This window comes from Gorilla gorilla, chromosome 1 (assembly GCF_029281585.2).
Source record: "Gorilla gorilla gorilla isolate KB3781 chromosome 1, NHGRI_mGorGor1-v2.1_pri, whole genome shotgun sequence".
Lineage (NCBI taxonomy): Eukaryota > Metazoa > Chordata > Mammalia > Primates > Hominidae > Gorilla > Gorilla gorilla.
Window position 1 is genome coordinate 196609222 of NC_073224.2, and position 13404 is coordinate 196622625.

Here is a 13404-nt window from a genome sequence, read left to right on the forward strand (position 1 = left end):
GAGGTCAGGAGTTTGAGACCAGCCTGGCCAGTATGGTGAAACCCTGTCTCTACTAAAAATACAAAAAAATTAGCTAGGCGTGGTAGTGCTTGCCTGTAGTCCCAGCGACTCAGAAGGCTGAGGCATGAGAATCTCTTAAACCCAGGGGGCAGAGGTTGCAGTGACCCAAGATTGCACCACGGTACGCCAGCCTGGGTGACAGGGCAAGACTCTGTCTCAAAAAAAAAAAAAAAAAAAAAAAATTCAGTGGATAGCTGGTCTCAGCTCTTCAGCCTGTGCTCATCTCCTGTCACTGAACCCCAAGACTCCTCCTGGGACTGCTCTGTATGTGGATTTTATGCCAATTCTAGGAGGCTTGACTCTTGTATGGGTGGAGGTGGGGACAGGAGATGAGTTGTGGGGAGGGTGCATAGCGACATCAGCTCCCATTTTTAGCCCCTCAGGCCTCAGCTAGGGCTCCCATTGCTGGCTGTACAGACTAAGTATCCTCAATATCAAGGAGGCGATGGAACTCCTTCAACTCTCCTGTGAAGTCTTAGTTTCTCTGGCACCATTTCTCTGCAAGCAGTCCCTGACTCAGATTTGTCTTTAGCTGTACCTGGCTCTCACATTACGAGGACTGATGGTAATGAGTTTGGATGCCTTCCCCAGTCCCCAGGCAAGGGCTACCCAAACTTCTGTGAGATCAAGTGAGAGGGAAAACACAACTTCAGTGTTCATGCAGTCCCATGGCTTTGATGCTCTGTGTATGCTGATGACTTCAAATGGTATCTCTAGCTGTGACTTCTTCCCTGGGCTCCAGATTTGGATAGCCAACTGCCTACTTGACTTCTCCACTTGCATATATAAAAGCATCTTATACTTTTTTTTTTTCTTTTTAGACGGAGTTTTGCTCTTGTTGCCCAGGCTGGCATGCAGTGGTGCAGTCTCAGCTCACTGCAACATCTGCCTCCCAGGTTCAAGCAATTCTCTTGCCTCAGCCTCCCGAGTAGCTGGGATTACAGGCACGTGCCATCACGCCTGGCATGTATTTGTATTTTTAGTAGAGGCGGGGTTTCGCCATGTTGGCCAGGCTGGTCTCGAACTCCTGACCTCAGGTGATCCACCTGCCTTGGTCTCCCAAAGTGCTGGGATTACGGGTGTGAGCCACCACACCTGGCAAGCATCTTATACTTAAGGTGGTCAAAATAAAACTCTGGATTCTCATTCCCACCCCTAACCCTGTTTATTTTGTTTTCCTCTAGCCTTGCCTACCTCTGTAAATAGCATTACCACCTACTCAGTTGCTCGAACCAACACCTTCCATACTTGTTGATCCCTGTCTTTCTCTTACTCTGCATTCTACATCCAATTAATTAGCAAGTCCTGTCAGACCTTCCTTCAAAATGTACACTGAATCTGAACACATTTAACCACCTCCACCCTTACCGTCCTAATCCAAGTCTGGGTTACTGTAATAGCTTCCTAACTGGTGTCCCCACCTCCATTCCCACCCTCGCCCCCCAGGCTGTCCTCCACACAACAGCATGATATGTTTAAAATGCACATCAGATTTCTTCACTCCCCTCTTAAAATCCTCCAAAGATTTCCCACTTAGAATACCACTCAAACGCCTTCTGATGCCATGCCTGGCTCTGCCTGACCTGGCCCCTGCCTACTTGAATCTTATCTCCTGCTTTCTTTCTTCCCTCTCAGCCAGCCACAATCGTCTCACTGTGTCTCTCATCTTAATCCTCTTCATATTCAACCTTTCTGCAACACTTGATAATCTTCATCCTTCCAATGTCACATTCTCCTGGTTTCCTCCTACCTCCTATCATGTCCCCACTCAGTTTCCTTCTGTGGTTGCTCTTTCTCTTAAATCTTGCTGCCTCCAGGTGTCCCTGCTCAGCCTTTTCTGTTGCCAGAGTGATCTCATGGCTTCAACTCTGTCTATGCACTGGTAACCTGCAAGATCTCATCAGTCTCTCAAACTTCAGATTCTCAATCAGACATCTCTATTTGTTGTCCCATAGGCACTTCAAATTCACCAAGCCCCAAATATAACTAACTCCCATACACCCTTTGGGCCCTCTCTTCAAGCTCTGTTCTGCATCTCTCATGGGCTACCTAGGCTCCTAAGCCTGGAACCTGAGAGTTATCCTCAAACCTTCCTTCTCCCTCTACACCTACATCTAAGTCCTGTGTCTTCTACAGGGAGTCAGTATAATAGCGGTTAAAGGTGCAGAGACTGCAAGGGGCTTGTGTATGACTGTCAAGAGAGTTGAGACAGGGGCTTTCTGCTTCTGCATGGGAGGCGGTCCACTCTTTGTCCCTGTCATTTTCCCATTTTCTTTTGCTTCCACACAGCTGAGAAAAGCTGTCTTCTTCAGGCCTTGATTTCTTTCTTTCTTTCTTTTTTAAAGACGGAGTCTTGCTCTCTCACCCAGACTGGAGTGCAATAGCATGGTCTCAGCTTACTGCAAACTCCGCCTCCCGGGTTCAAGCAATTCTCCTGTCTCAGCCTCCCAAGTAGCTGGGATTACAGGCACCTGCCACCACGTCTGGCTAATTTTTGTATTTTTAGTAGAGACGGGGTTTCACCATGTTGGCCAGGCTGGTCTCGAACTGCTGACCTCGTGATCCACCTGCCTTGGCCTCCCAAAGTGCTGGGATTATAGGCGTGAGCCACCACACTTGGCCCAGGCCTTGATTTCTTTAGAAAATCAAGCAGGAACTGGGATATCTAGGAGAAAGGAGGCCATATAGGTCTGCCTGCTTTGGTGAAGGAGTCCGGCAGGCTCTTGAAAGTCCAGTGCTGCTCAGCAGGCCTAGGCTTTCCTTTTGGGATGTAAGGCCAAAGACCTGGCTTATAAAACTAGTACTTGATCTCTGGGTAGCGATTGTTCAGAGAACTCAAGAGGTTGCTGGATGAGGATTGGCTCAGGCTGTAGTGTGCTGACAAACTGGCCGGGGTGAGGTAGGGTGTTCTGTTTGGTAGCATTTGCTGCTTTTTGTGGTGTAAATACTTCCGTCATGGCCTGTTTCAAGCTACTAACATGATGTCACTAAGCAGTGAGCTGGGAAGATAACTGGCTTTTGGCTCTCGTGAGCCCATACCTGTGCACTTGCCCTTTATCTCCCCATGTTTTCAGATTTCCCAACACCTGACAGTTTTTTCCAGTTAGAAAGTTTGGGACAGGTAGCTTTAGGCACTAGGATTCTCTGTCGCTTCATCTCTTTCTCAACATTGCTAGTTGTCTCTCTAAAATGATGGTTCCCGCCGGGTGCGGTGGCTGACACCTGTAATCCCAGCACTTTGGGAGGCTGAGGCGGGCGGATCACCTGAGGTTGGGAGTTCGAGACCAGTCCGACCAACATGGAGAAACCCCGTCTCTACTAAAAATACAACATTAGCCGGGCAAGGTGGCACATGCCTGTAATCCCAGCTACTCAGGAGGCTGACGCAGGAGCATTGCTTAAATCCGGGAGGTGGAGGTTGCGGTGAGCCGAGTTTGTGCCATTGCACTCCAGCCTGGGCAACAAGAGTGAAACTCCATCTCTAAATAAATAAATAAATAAATAAATAAAATGGTTCCGTTTATACACTTAGCAGCGTGTTAGGGTGCTGTATTTCCCCCACATCTTTGTCAACTTTTTTTGTTTGTTTTTTGTTTTTGATTTGACAGAGTCTTAACTCTGTCGCCCAGGCAGGAGTGCAGTGGTGCGATCTCAGCTCACTGCAACCTCTGCCTCCCAGGTTCAAGCGATTCTCCTGCCTCAGCCTCCTGAGTAGCTGGGATTACAGGCATGCACAACCATGCCCAGCTAATTTTTGTATTTTTAGTAGAGACGGGGTTTCAACATGTTGGCCAGGCTGGTCTCGAACTCCTGACCTCAGGCGATCCTCCTGCCTTGGCCTCTCAAAGTACGGGGATTACAGGCATGAGCCACTGCACCCGGCCAGTCAACGTTAATTTTAAGTTTGCCATTCTGATAGTTGACAAATGGTATATCCTTACTCAGTGCTTTTTCTGAGGTTCAAATGTGCTTTTATTTATTTTCTTCCTGCTGAAAATCCTTCTGCAGCTCCACAAGATGAGGAAGGCTCATCCCTCAGTGCTGGAGCACAAGACCCCCATTGCTGGAATCTCCCCCTCAGGATGCTCCATTCACTAATCCCCATACCCAATCCCCTTTCTAGGCACGGGGCCTTGTTCCCATTGCTTCCCCAGGCACAGACCCTCCCCACTTAGCCTGTTGGAACTTCCTTTGTGATTCTGCCTGCCCGTAAGTCACTATTTCTTGGGAGTCTTTTCTTATCCCCCCAACTATATGCAACTGGGGGAAAAGGCTAATTGAAAAAGCAAAATACAATTTCACATTCCTTTTAGAGGCCCTGTAGCTCTTTTGTGATCAGAAACAAACTGGATGGGCCTTTGGGCATGGCCTTGATAGGAAGCATTAGAGAGCTGAGTTTGGGGGAAATGAAATGGATGGGAATTTTAGAATGTCCTGTGGTAACTCCAGAGAAAACGGAGGAGGGCTGGTAAGTGAAAGATGGCCACCTGAGGAGAAGAAAGGTCAACCAGTGAGAAATTCCAGGTAGGACTGTCTGAGGAGAATTCCAGAATGATGATGCCAAATCCTCAGTATGCTCCCTATTCTGTGAGTGCTTGGCTTCCCTGCAGCATGCCCAGACATCCAGTAAAGTGTCCTGTACACAAAACCCTCCATTCATGGTGCTTTCAGAACAAAGGAAAAGAGGTAACGACACCTGTCAGATGGAAACCCTTGGAGAGTCCTGGTAGAAACACAGGAAGGCATGTACCTCCCAAAGGATGTGGAATAGGAACTGAGCCATAATAATTAGACACAAATCAAAAGGGTGACCCCAAAGGGCACCCCTTGAGGTCATTTGGGTGCACACACATAACCTTTCTTCCTTTGAGTTCCCGCAGAAACTTGAGCCTCTGTTGGGGGGTTCTTATGTATAAAATGACATGCTGTGCCCCCACTCTAGCTAGATAAGAACTGAATCCCCAAGTAGGGACTGTCATTTTTCTTTTTCTCCCTGCCGAGATGGAGTCTTGCTCTGTTGCCCAGGCTGGAGTGCAATGGTGCAATCTTGGCTCACTGCAACCTCCGCCTCCTGGGTTCAAGCGGTTCTCCTGCCTCAGCCTCCAGAGTAGCTGGGATGACAGGCAGGCACCACCACCCCTAGCTAATTTTTGTATTTTTAGTAGAGACGAGGTTTCACTATGTTGGCCAGGCTGATCTTGAACTCTTGACCTCGTGATCCGCCCACCTCGGCTTCCCAAAGTGCTGGGATTACAGGCATGAGCCACCGCATCCAGTCCGGGGACTGCCATCTTAAGGCCCTCCTCCTGGGGTAGGCGCTGGGTGGGAGTGGGCCTGCCCCCTCCTCCCTGACTCCGTCTCTTGCCAGGATCCTGCCACCTAGCAGTGAGGAGCACTTGCTGTTTGCCAGCACTGTGGGAATGCATTGTCTCATTTCATCATACAACCACCCTGTTAGGTGCCTTTGTCCTTACTTCACAGAAGAGAAAGCTGAGGCTTAGAAGGAGTCAGTGAGTTCAAAGTCACTATCAAAGGATGGAGCTGAGATTTGGATTCAGGTCTGTTTGACTCTAAAGCCTGTTCTTTTAACTACTGCACAGATACCTCTGACTAGGAGCATGTTATGGCTGTTTCCTCCATTTTATTCACTCATTTAACATTATGAGCCTGGCACAGGGCATGGTGTGAGTCTTGAGCTGGATGAGTCTGAGTTCAAAACAGGCATCTGGAGAGGTTTAACTCAAGTAAATGGAAACAGGACCAGTAGTTGCCCAGTAGTAACCCCAAGGGAGAGAGCTGCAGAGAACCCAGTTTGGTCAGCCCTGTCCTCTGCTCTTCATGAGACATCCTGGCTCCTGAGTGGTCCTTAAGCTGCTGGGTCTCTCCCTGACCCCAGAATCCAAGGCCCGCTGAGGAAATACGAGGACAGCCCCACTGCAGCCAGCTTCTGGTTTGCCTGCCCTGCCCTAGGAGCGGGCCTTGGGTGAGATAAGAGGATGCACAGCCCCTGGGAGGAGCCTGAGCTGCCTGCAGGAAATCACCCCTTCCCTGGGGGCAGGAGGGGAATGAATGACTCAGGGCCAACTGGTGGGAGTTCTGTTTTTGTGGCCAGGATGGGTTGTAGGGAGGTTCCTCGGGTGAAGTACTCACTGGGTTCGCCTTTCCCAGCTGCCTCCTAATGAGGCTTTTCCTCTGGCATTTTCCATTCTATCCCTGGAAACAAGTTTGTGCTGCTGGGCTGGTCTTTTGCTCCAAGCCCCACCCAACCCAGGCCATCTCCTGTGAGAATATGGCTGTTGAGTGAAGCTGTGAGAACTGAGGCTGGAACAGGTGCAGGCAGACGAGGCTGAGCATTTAGGACTGTGCTCTGGACCTGCAGTTTGCTGACTTGCTTGTATTGGGGTTCTGGGTCTTCAGTGCTACAGTGGGAATGGGGAGACCTTCTGTTGGGGCAGGATATCTTTGGGGCCCACAACCTGGAACGTGGTGTGTGATTGATATATTTGTGGTGAATTTGGAAGTGTACTATACCCAAATCTGGCCCTTTCTACTGCCAGAGAAGCGGCATAGTACTGTGGCTAAGAGAGGGACTCTGGAGCCAGAATATCCAGGTTTAAATGTCAGCTCTTGGCCAGGTGCAGTGGCTCATGCCTGTAATCCCAGGACTTTTAGAGGCTCGAGGCAGGAGGGTCGCTCGAGCCCAGGAGTTTGAGACCAGCCTGGGTAACATAGGGAGACCCTCTCTCTACAAAAAAATTAAAAAAAAAATTAGCTGAGCATGGTGGTGCATGCCTGTAGTCCCATCTACTTGGGAGGCTGAGACAGGAGGATTGCTTGAGCCCAGGAGGTTGAGGCTGCAGTGAGCTATGATCGAATCACTGCACTCCAGCCTGGGAGACCAAGCGAGATCCTGTCTCAAAACAAGAACAACAGATTCAGCTCTGCCCCTTACTAGCTATCAGATTTTAGCCAAGTTACTAGCCTCTCTGGTCCTGTTCTCTGTAACATGACAATAATAATGGTACCTACTAATAGGGTTGTTGAAGACAGAATGAATTAATACATGCAAAATGCTTGGAATGGTGCCGGGTAATTAAGTACTATGTAAATATTAGCTGTTTTTATTCCTTTAGTGACTGGTATCACCACCCACCCATCATATGAACAGAAGCTTGGCAGTGATCCTAGACTCTTCTTTCAGTCCCGTATTCAACCCCTGTCTATTCTTTCTTCATGTTATTTCTTCCAGTTTGCTACCACCACACCATCATTTCACCCACACTACTATATATAGTGGTCTTTCACTGATCTCCTTGCCTTCACTTAAAAAAAATACCCAGCTTGGCCAGGCGCAGTGGCTCATGCCTGTAATCCCAGCACTTTGGGAGGCCGAGGTGGGCAGATCACAAGGTCAGGAGATCAAGACCATCCTAGCTAACATGGTGAAACCCTGTCTCTACTAAAAAAAAAAAAAAAAAAAAAAAAAAATTAGCCAGGCGTGGTGGTGGGCGCCTGAAGTCCCAGCTACTTGGGAGGCTGAGGCAGAATGGTGTGAACCCAGGAGGCAGAGCTTGCAGTGAGCCAAGATCACGCCACTGCACTCACTCCAGCCTGGATGACAAAGCAAGACTCCATCTCAAAAAAACAAACGAACAAACAGACAAAAAACAACCCAGCTTTATTGAGATATAATTCACACACCATACAACTCACCCATGTAAAGTGTACAAATCAGTGGTTTTTAGTATATTCACAGATACGTGCAACCACAGTCAAGTTTAGATCATTTTTATCACCTCAAAAAGAAATCCTGTACCTTTTTCACTCATCCTCATATCTCCCCAACTTCCTTCTAGTCCTAAGCAACCACTAATCTACTTTCTACCTCTATAGATTTGCCTAGTATGGAAATTTCATATAAATGGAATACGACTACCATATGTTGTCTTTTGTGACTGGCTTCTTTCACTTAGCATGGTATTTTCAATGTTCATTTACAATATAGCATGCATTAGTATTTCATTCACCACCCCCCACTCTTTGTTTTTTTGAGACTGGGTCTCACTCCATTGCCTAGGCTGGAGTACAGTGGCACGATCACAGCTCACTGAAGCCTTGACTTCCCAGGCTCAGGTGATCCACTCACCTGAGCTTCCCGAGTAGCTGAGACTACAGGCATGCACCACAACTCCTGGAAAATTTTTGTATTTTTTGTAGAGACAGGGTTTTGCCATGTTTCTCAGGCTGGTCTTGACCTCCTGGGCATAAGTGATCTGCCTGCCTCAGCCTCCTAAAGTGCTGGGGTTACAGGAACAAGCCATCATGCCCAGCCTTCATTCCCTTTTCTTGGCTGAATAATATTCCACTGTATGGATATACCACATACCATTTATCCATTCATCAGATGATGGACATTTGAGTTGTTTCTACTCTTTGGCTATTATGAATAATATTGCTATAAACATCCATATATGTGTGCACATACATTCTCATTTCTCTTGGTATATATGCCTAAGAGTGGAATTTCTGGGTCTTCTGAGAACTTTATGTGTAGAGTTTCCACATGTTTAAGGAACTGCCAGACTGGTTTCCAAAGAGGCTGCACAATTCTACATTCCCACCAACAGTGTATGATGGTTCATTTTCTTCCTTGCCAACACTTGTTATATTTTTGATTATAGCCATCTTAGTATGTATGAAGTAGTATCTCACACTGGTTTTGATTTGCATTTCCTGATGACTCATCCTGTTGAACATCTTTTCATGTGCTTATTGGCCATTTGTTTATCTTCTTTGGAGAAATGTCTATTCAGAGCCTTTGTCCATTAAAAGATACTGGGTTATCTGTCACTTTACTATTGAGTTATAAGACTTCTTTGTATTAATATATTCTAGATACAAGTCTCTTATAGGATATGTGACTTGCAAGTATTTTCTTCTATTCTGTGGTTTTCACCTTCCTGATAGTGTCCTTTGATGCACAAAAGTTTTCAATTTTGATGAATTCTAACTTATGTATTTTTGATTTTGTTACCCATACCTTTGCTGTCATATCTAAAAATCCACTGCCAAATCTGAGGTAATTATGATTTACTTCTATGCTTTCTTTAAGGGCTTTATAATTTTGGTTCTAATATTTAGGTATTTGACCCACTTTGAGTTAATTTTTGTATGTGGTGTTTGGGTAGGAGTCCAAATTCATTCTTTTGCATGTGGCTATCCAGTTGTCCCAGCACCATTTGTTGAAGACTATTCTTTCCCCATTAAATGGCCTTGGCACCTCTGTTGAAAATCAGTTGACCATACTGGATTCTCAATTCTGTTCGATTGATCTCATATGTCTCTCCTTATGCCAGTACCACACCGTCTTGATTTTTGTTGCTTTGTAGTAACTTTTGAAATCTGGCAATGTGAGTCCTCCAACTTAATTCCTCTGTTTCAGGATTGTTTTGGCTATTTTGGCTGGGTCTCTTGCAATGCCATACGAATTTAAAATGTTTGCCAATTTCGGCTGGGCGTGATGGCTCACACCTGTAATCCCGGCCGAGGCAGGTGGATCACGAGGTCAGGAGATCGAGACCATCCTGGCTAACATGGTGAAACCCCATCTCTATTAAAAAAAATACAAAAAATTAGCCAGCGTGGTGGCAGGTGCCTGTAGTCCCAGCTACTTGGGAGGCTGTGGCAGAAAAATGGCGTGAACCCGGGAGATGGAGCTTGCAGTGAGCTGAGATCATGCCACTACACTCCAGCCTGGGCAACAGAGCGAGACTCCATCTCAAAAAAAAAAAAAGTTTGCCAATTTCTTTTCTTTTTTTTTTTTTTTTGAGACAGAGTCTCACTCTGTCGCCAGGCTAGCGTGCAGTGGCACAACCTAGGCTCACCGCAACCTCCGCCTCCCAGGTTCAAGCCACACCCCTGCCTCAGCCTCCTAAGTAGCTGGGACCACAGGCACCTGTCACCACGCCCAGCTAATTTTTGTATTTTTAGTTGAGATGGAGTTTCACCATGTTGGCCAGGATGGTCTTGATCTCTTGACCTCATGATCCACCTACCTCGGCCTCCCAAAGTGCTGGAATTACAGGCATGAGCCACCGCGCCCAGTCAATGTTTGCCAATTTCTACAAAGAAGCCAGCTGAGATTCTGATAGGGACTGCATTGAATCTATAGCCCAATTTGGGAAGTATTATCATCTTACCAATATTAAGCCTTCCAATTCATGGACATGAGATGCTTCATTTTCTGTTTATTTAGATTTTTAATTTCTTTCAATGATGTTTTATAGTTTTCAGAGTATAAGTATTTGATAATTTTATTATTCTCTTTAAGGCAATCATAAATGGAATTGTTTTATTTTCATTTTTAGATTGTTTATTGCAAGTATATAGAAGAAAGTTGCTTTTTTCATTTTGATCTTGTATCTTGCAACTGTTCTGAACTCATTTATTCGTTTTTTAGTGGATTCCTTAGGATTTTCTATATATACTATCATGTTATCTGCAAATAGAGTTTTATTTCTTCCTTTCCAGTCTGGATGTTGTTTATTTCTTTTTCTTGCTCAACTGTTCTGGCTAGGACCTCCAGTATGATGTTGAAAAAAAGTGAGGAGAGCACGTATCCTTGTCTTATTCCTGATCTTAGGGAGAAAGCATTCAGTCTTTTACTATTAAATATGATGCTAACTGTATTTTTTTTGGTAAACATCTTTTACCAGATTAACAAAGATTCCATTTACAATTTGTTAAAGCTTTTTTTTTTTTAATCACAAAGGGTGTTATATTTTGTCACATGCTTTTTCTGTGTCTGCTGAAATGATCATGTAGTTTTTGTTTTTTAGTCTATTGATATAGTGTATGGATTTTCAGATGTTAAACCAACCTTGCATTCTTGGGATAAATTCCACTTTATTATGATGTATAATCTTTTTTTTATGTTTCTGGATTCTTCCTACTAGTGTTTTGTTGAGAATTTTTGCATCCATATTCATAAGAGATATTGGTCTGTAGTTTTCTTTTCTTGTGCAATCTTTGTCTGTTCTGGGTATCAGGGTAATACTGGCCTCACAGAATAAATTGGGAAGCCTTCTCTCGTTTTTTATTTTTTGGAAAAGTTTGTATAGAGTTTTTGTATTTATTCTTTAAATGTTTGGTAAAATTCACCATTGAAGCATTTGGGCCTGGGCTTTTTCTTTGTGGGTTGTTTTTTTTTTTAAATTATTATTATTAATTCAATCTCTTTATTTGTTTAAGTCTATTTAGATTGGTGAATTCCTTCTGGAGTCAGTTTCAGTAGTTTGTGTATTTTTAGGAATTTATTCATCTCATCTAAGGTTTCTAATTTATAGCCATGCTCCTCACCTTTACTGTTTTTCCTATATAATCTGTTCTCCACAGGGTAGCCAGAGTGACTTTAAAAAAATGCAAATCTCATTATGACTCACCCCTGCTTATAGCTCTTCTGTGGCTCCTCTGCTCTTAGGATAAAGATTCATATCCTATAAGGCTCAGCATAGCCTGGCATCCGTCACCTCTCTGGGTTCATTACCCTGTTTTCCCTTTGCTCCAGCCACAGAGAACTATTTGCAGCTCCTGAACATGCCACATATCACAGGTGTTGTTTCCTGTGCCAGGGTCTCTTCTTTTGGTGAAACCCTGCTTCCTCTTCATGGTCCAGATTAAAACATCACTTTCTCTGGGAAACTGTTCTGACTCCAGTTCCTGTTTAAGCCTTCCCCAGCTTCCCCCGCTCTCTTAGAGCACACACCGCTGTATTTTGTTGCTTGTTAACATAGCTGTCACTTCACAGAGGCATCCTTGTTTACATATTGGTCTCCATCAAAGACAATGGTTTAATCTCCACAGCCTGGACCTGGCAATATCCCTGCAGTGAATGTGGATCTGAAATGAAGTTTTATTCTAGCAGTTCCCATCTCCCTCATCCTACGTAGCCTCCCATTTAAATTCATCCTCCTCCAACCATCCAAGTATTTTCAGAATACAGATCCTAATCATTACCTCCCTGCAGCTTCCTGCATTTGTATATAATGATATCAGCTGACACTGTGTACTTACTATGGCCCAGGCCCAGTGCTGTGAAAGATGGGCCTGTGTGGTCTCATTTAACACAAACAACGAGGTAGCTATTACTAACTCCATTAATTAGATGAGAAAACTGAAGCTCAGAGACTTGACCAAGGCCACACAGATGATAAGTGACATAGCAGGGACTTGAACACAGGTCGGTGTGATCCTAGAACCTGTGCTCTTCATCACAGTGCCACACCATGTTATGCCTTCTTTGATGTCTTCTGATTCACTGAAAAAATGTGTAAAACACAATCAATCTTGTTTCTTAAGGACCAATAGGAGAGAAATCTAAGGCCAGCCATGAGCAATCCAAACAGTAGGCAAGCCCAGAGGCTGCACAGCATGGAGTAGTGTGGGACTCACTTTCAGGACCAGGAGAGAAGCACCTCTCACAGCACTATGAGACCCTGAAGATGGCAAAGGAATCCTACCATGGCTGGCTGAAGTTGGGAGTGGCCTCTGCCCTCCTCCTTTTGGGCTCATACATTGGGCAGTGAAGTGGCTACCAAGCCAGGGAAGGCTGCCTGGAGGCATGAGGAAAAGAAGAAGGCACCTAAGGAAACTCTAGACAGGCCAGGATCCGTCTGGCGCTGAGATGCCAGGCAGAGTTGAGGCTGGCTATAGGTGATCCTGCCATGGACTATTTGGACAGAGCAAAGAATCCTAGGCTGGCTGCTACCTAGAGATCCACAGGGAGACACGTTAGTGATGGAAGCTGGAGAGCAGGGAAGGGACCAGGGGAAAACTGGCCTTCTGATCAGGACAGAGGTAGGGGCTGGTGGTGTTTGTGTAAAATGGGTCTTCCAGAGCACCTCCTATCCTGGACAGGCAACCTCAACAGAGGGTTGAGGCCTCAGACAGTGTTTCTTTTCCTAGAAAGCCCAGTTTCTGTCTCTTTTTTTTTTGAGACGGAGTCTCGCTCTGTCGCCCAGGCTGGAGTGCAGTGGTGCGATCTTGGCTCACTGCAAGCTCCGCCTCCCAGGTTCAGGCCATTCTCCTGCCTCAGCCTCCCGAGTAGCTGGGACTACAGATGCCCGCCACCACTTCCAGCTAATTTTTTGCATTTTTAGTAGAGACGGGGTTTCACCATGTTCGCCAGGATGGTCTCGAGCTCCTGACCTCATGATCCGCCCGCCTCGGCCTCCCAAAGTGCTGGGATTACAGGAGTGAGCCACCACGCCCAGCCAGTTTCTGTCTCTTGGGTTTAACTACGCCCCTCACCCCAAGATTGACCAGCAGTAAAAGGTAGACATTGAA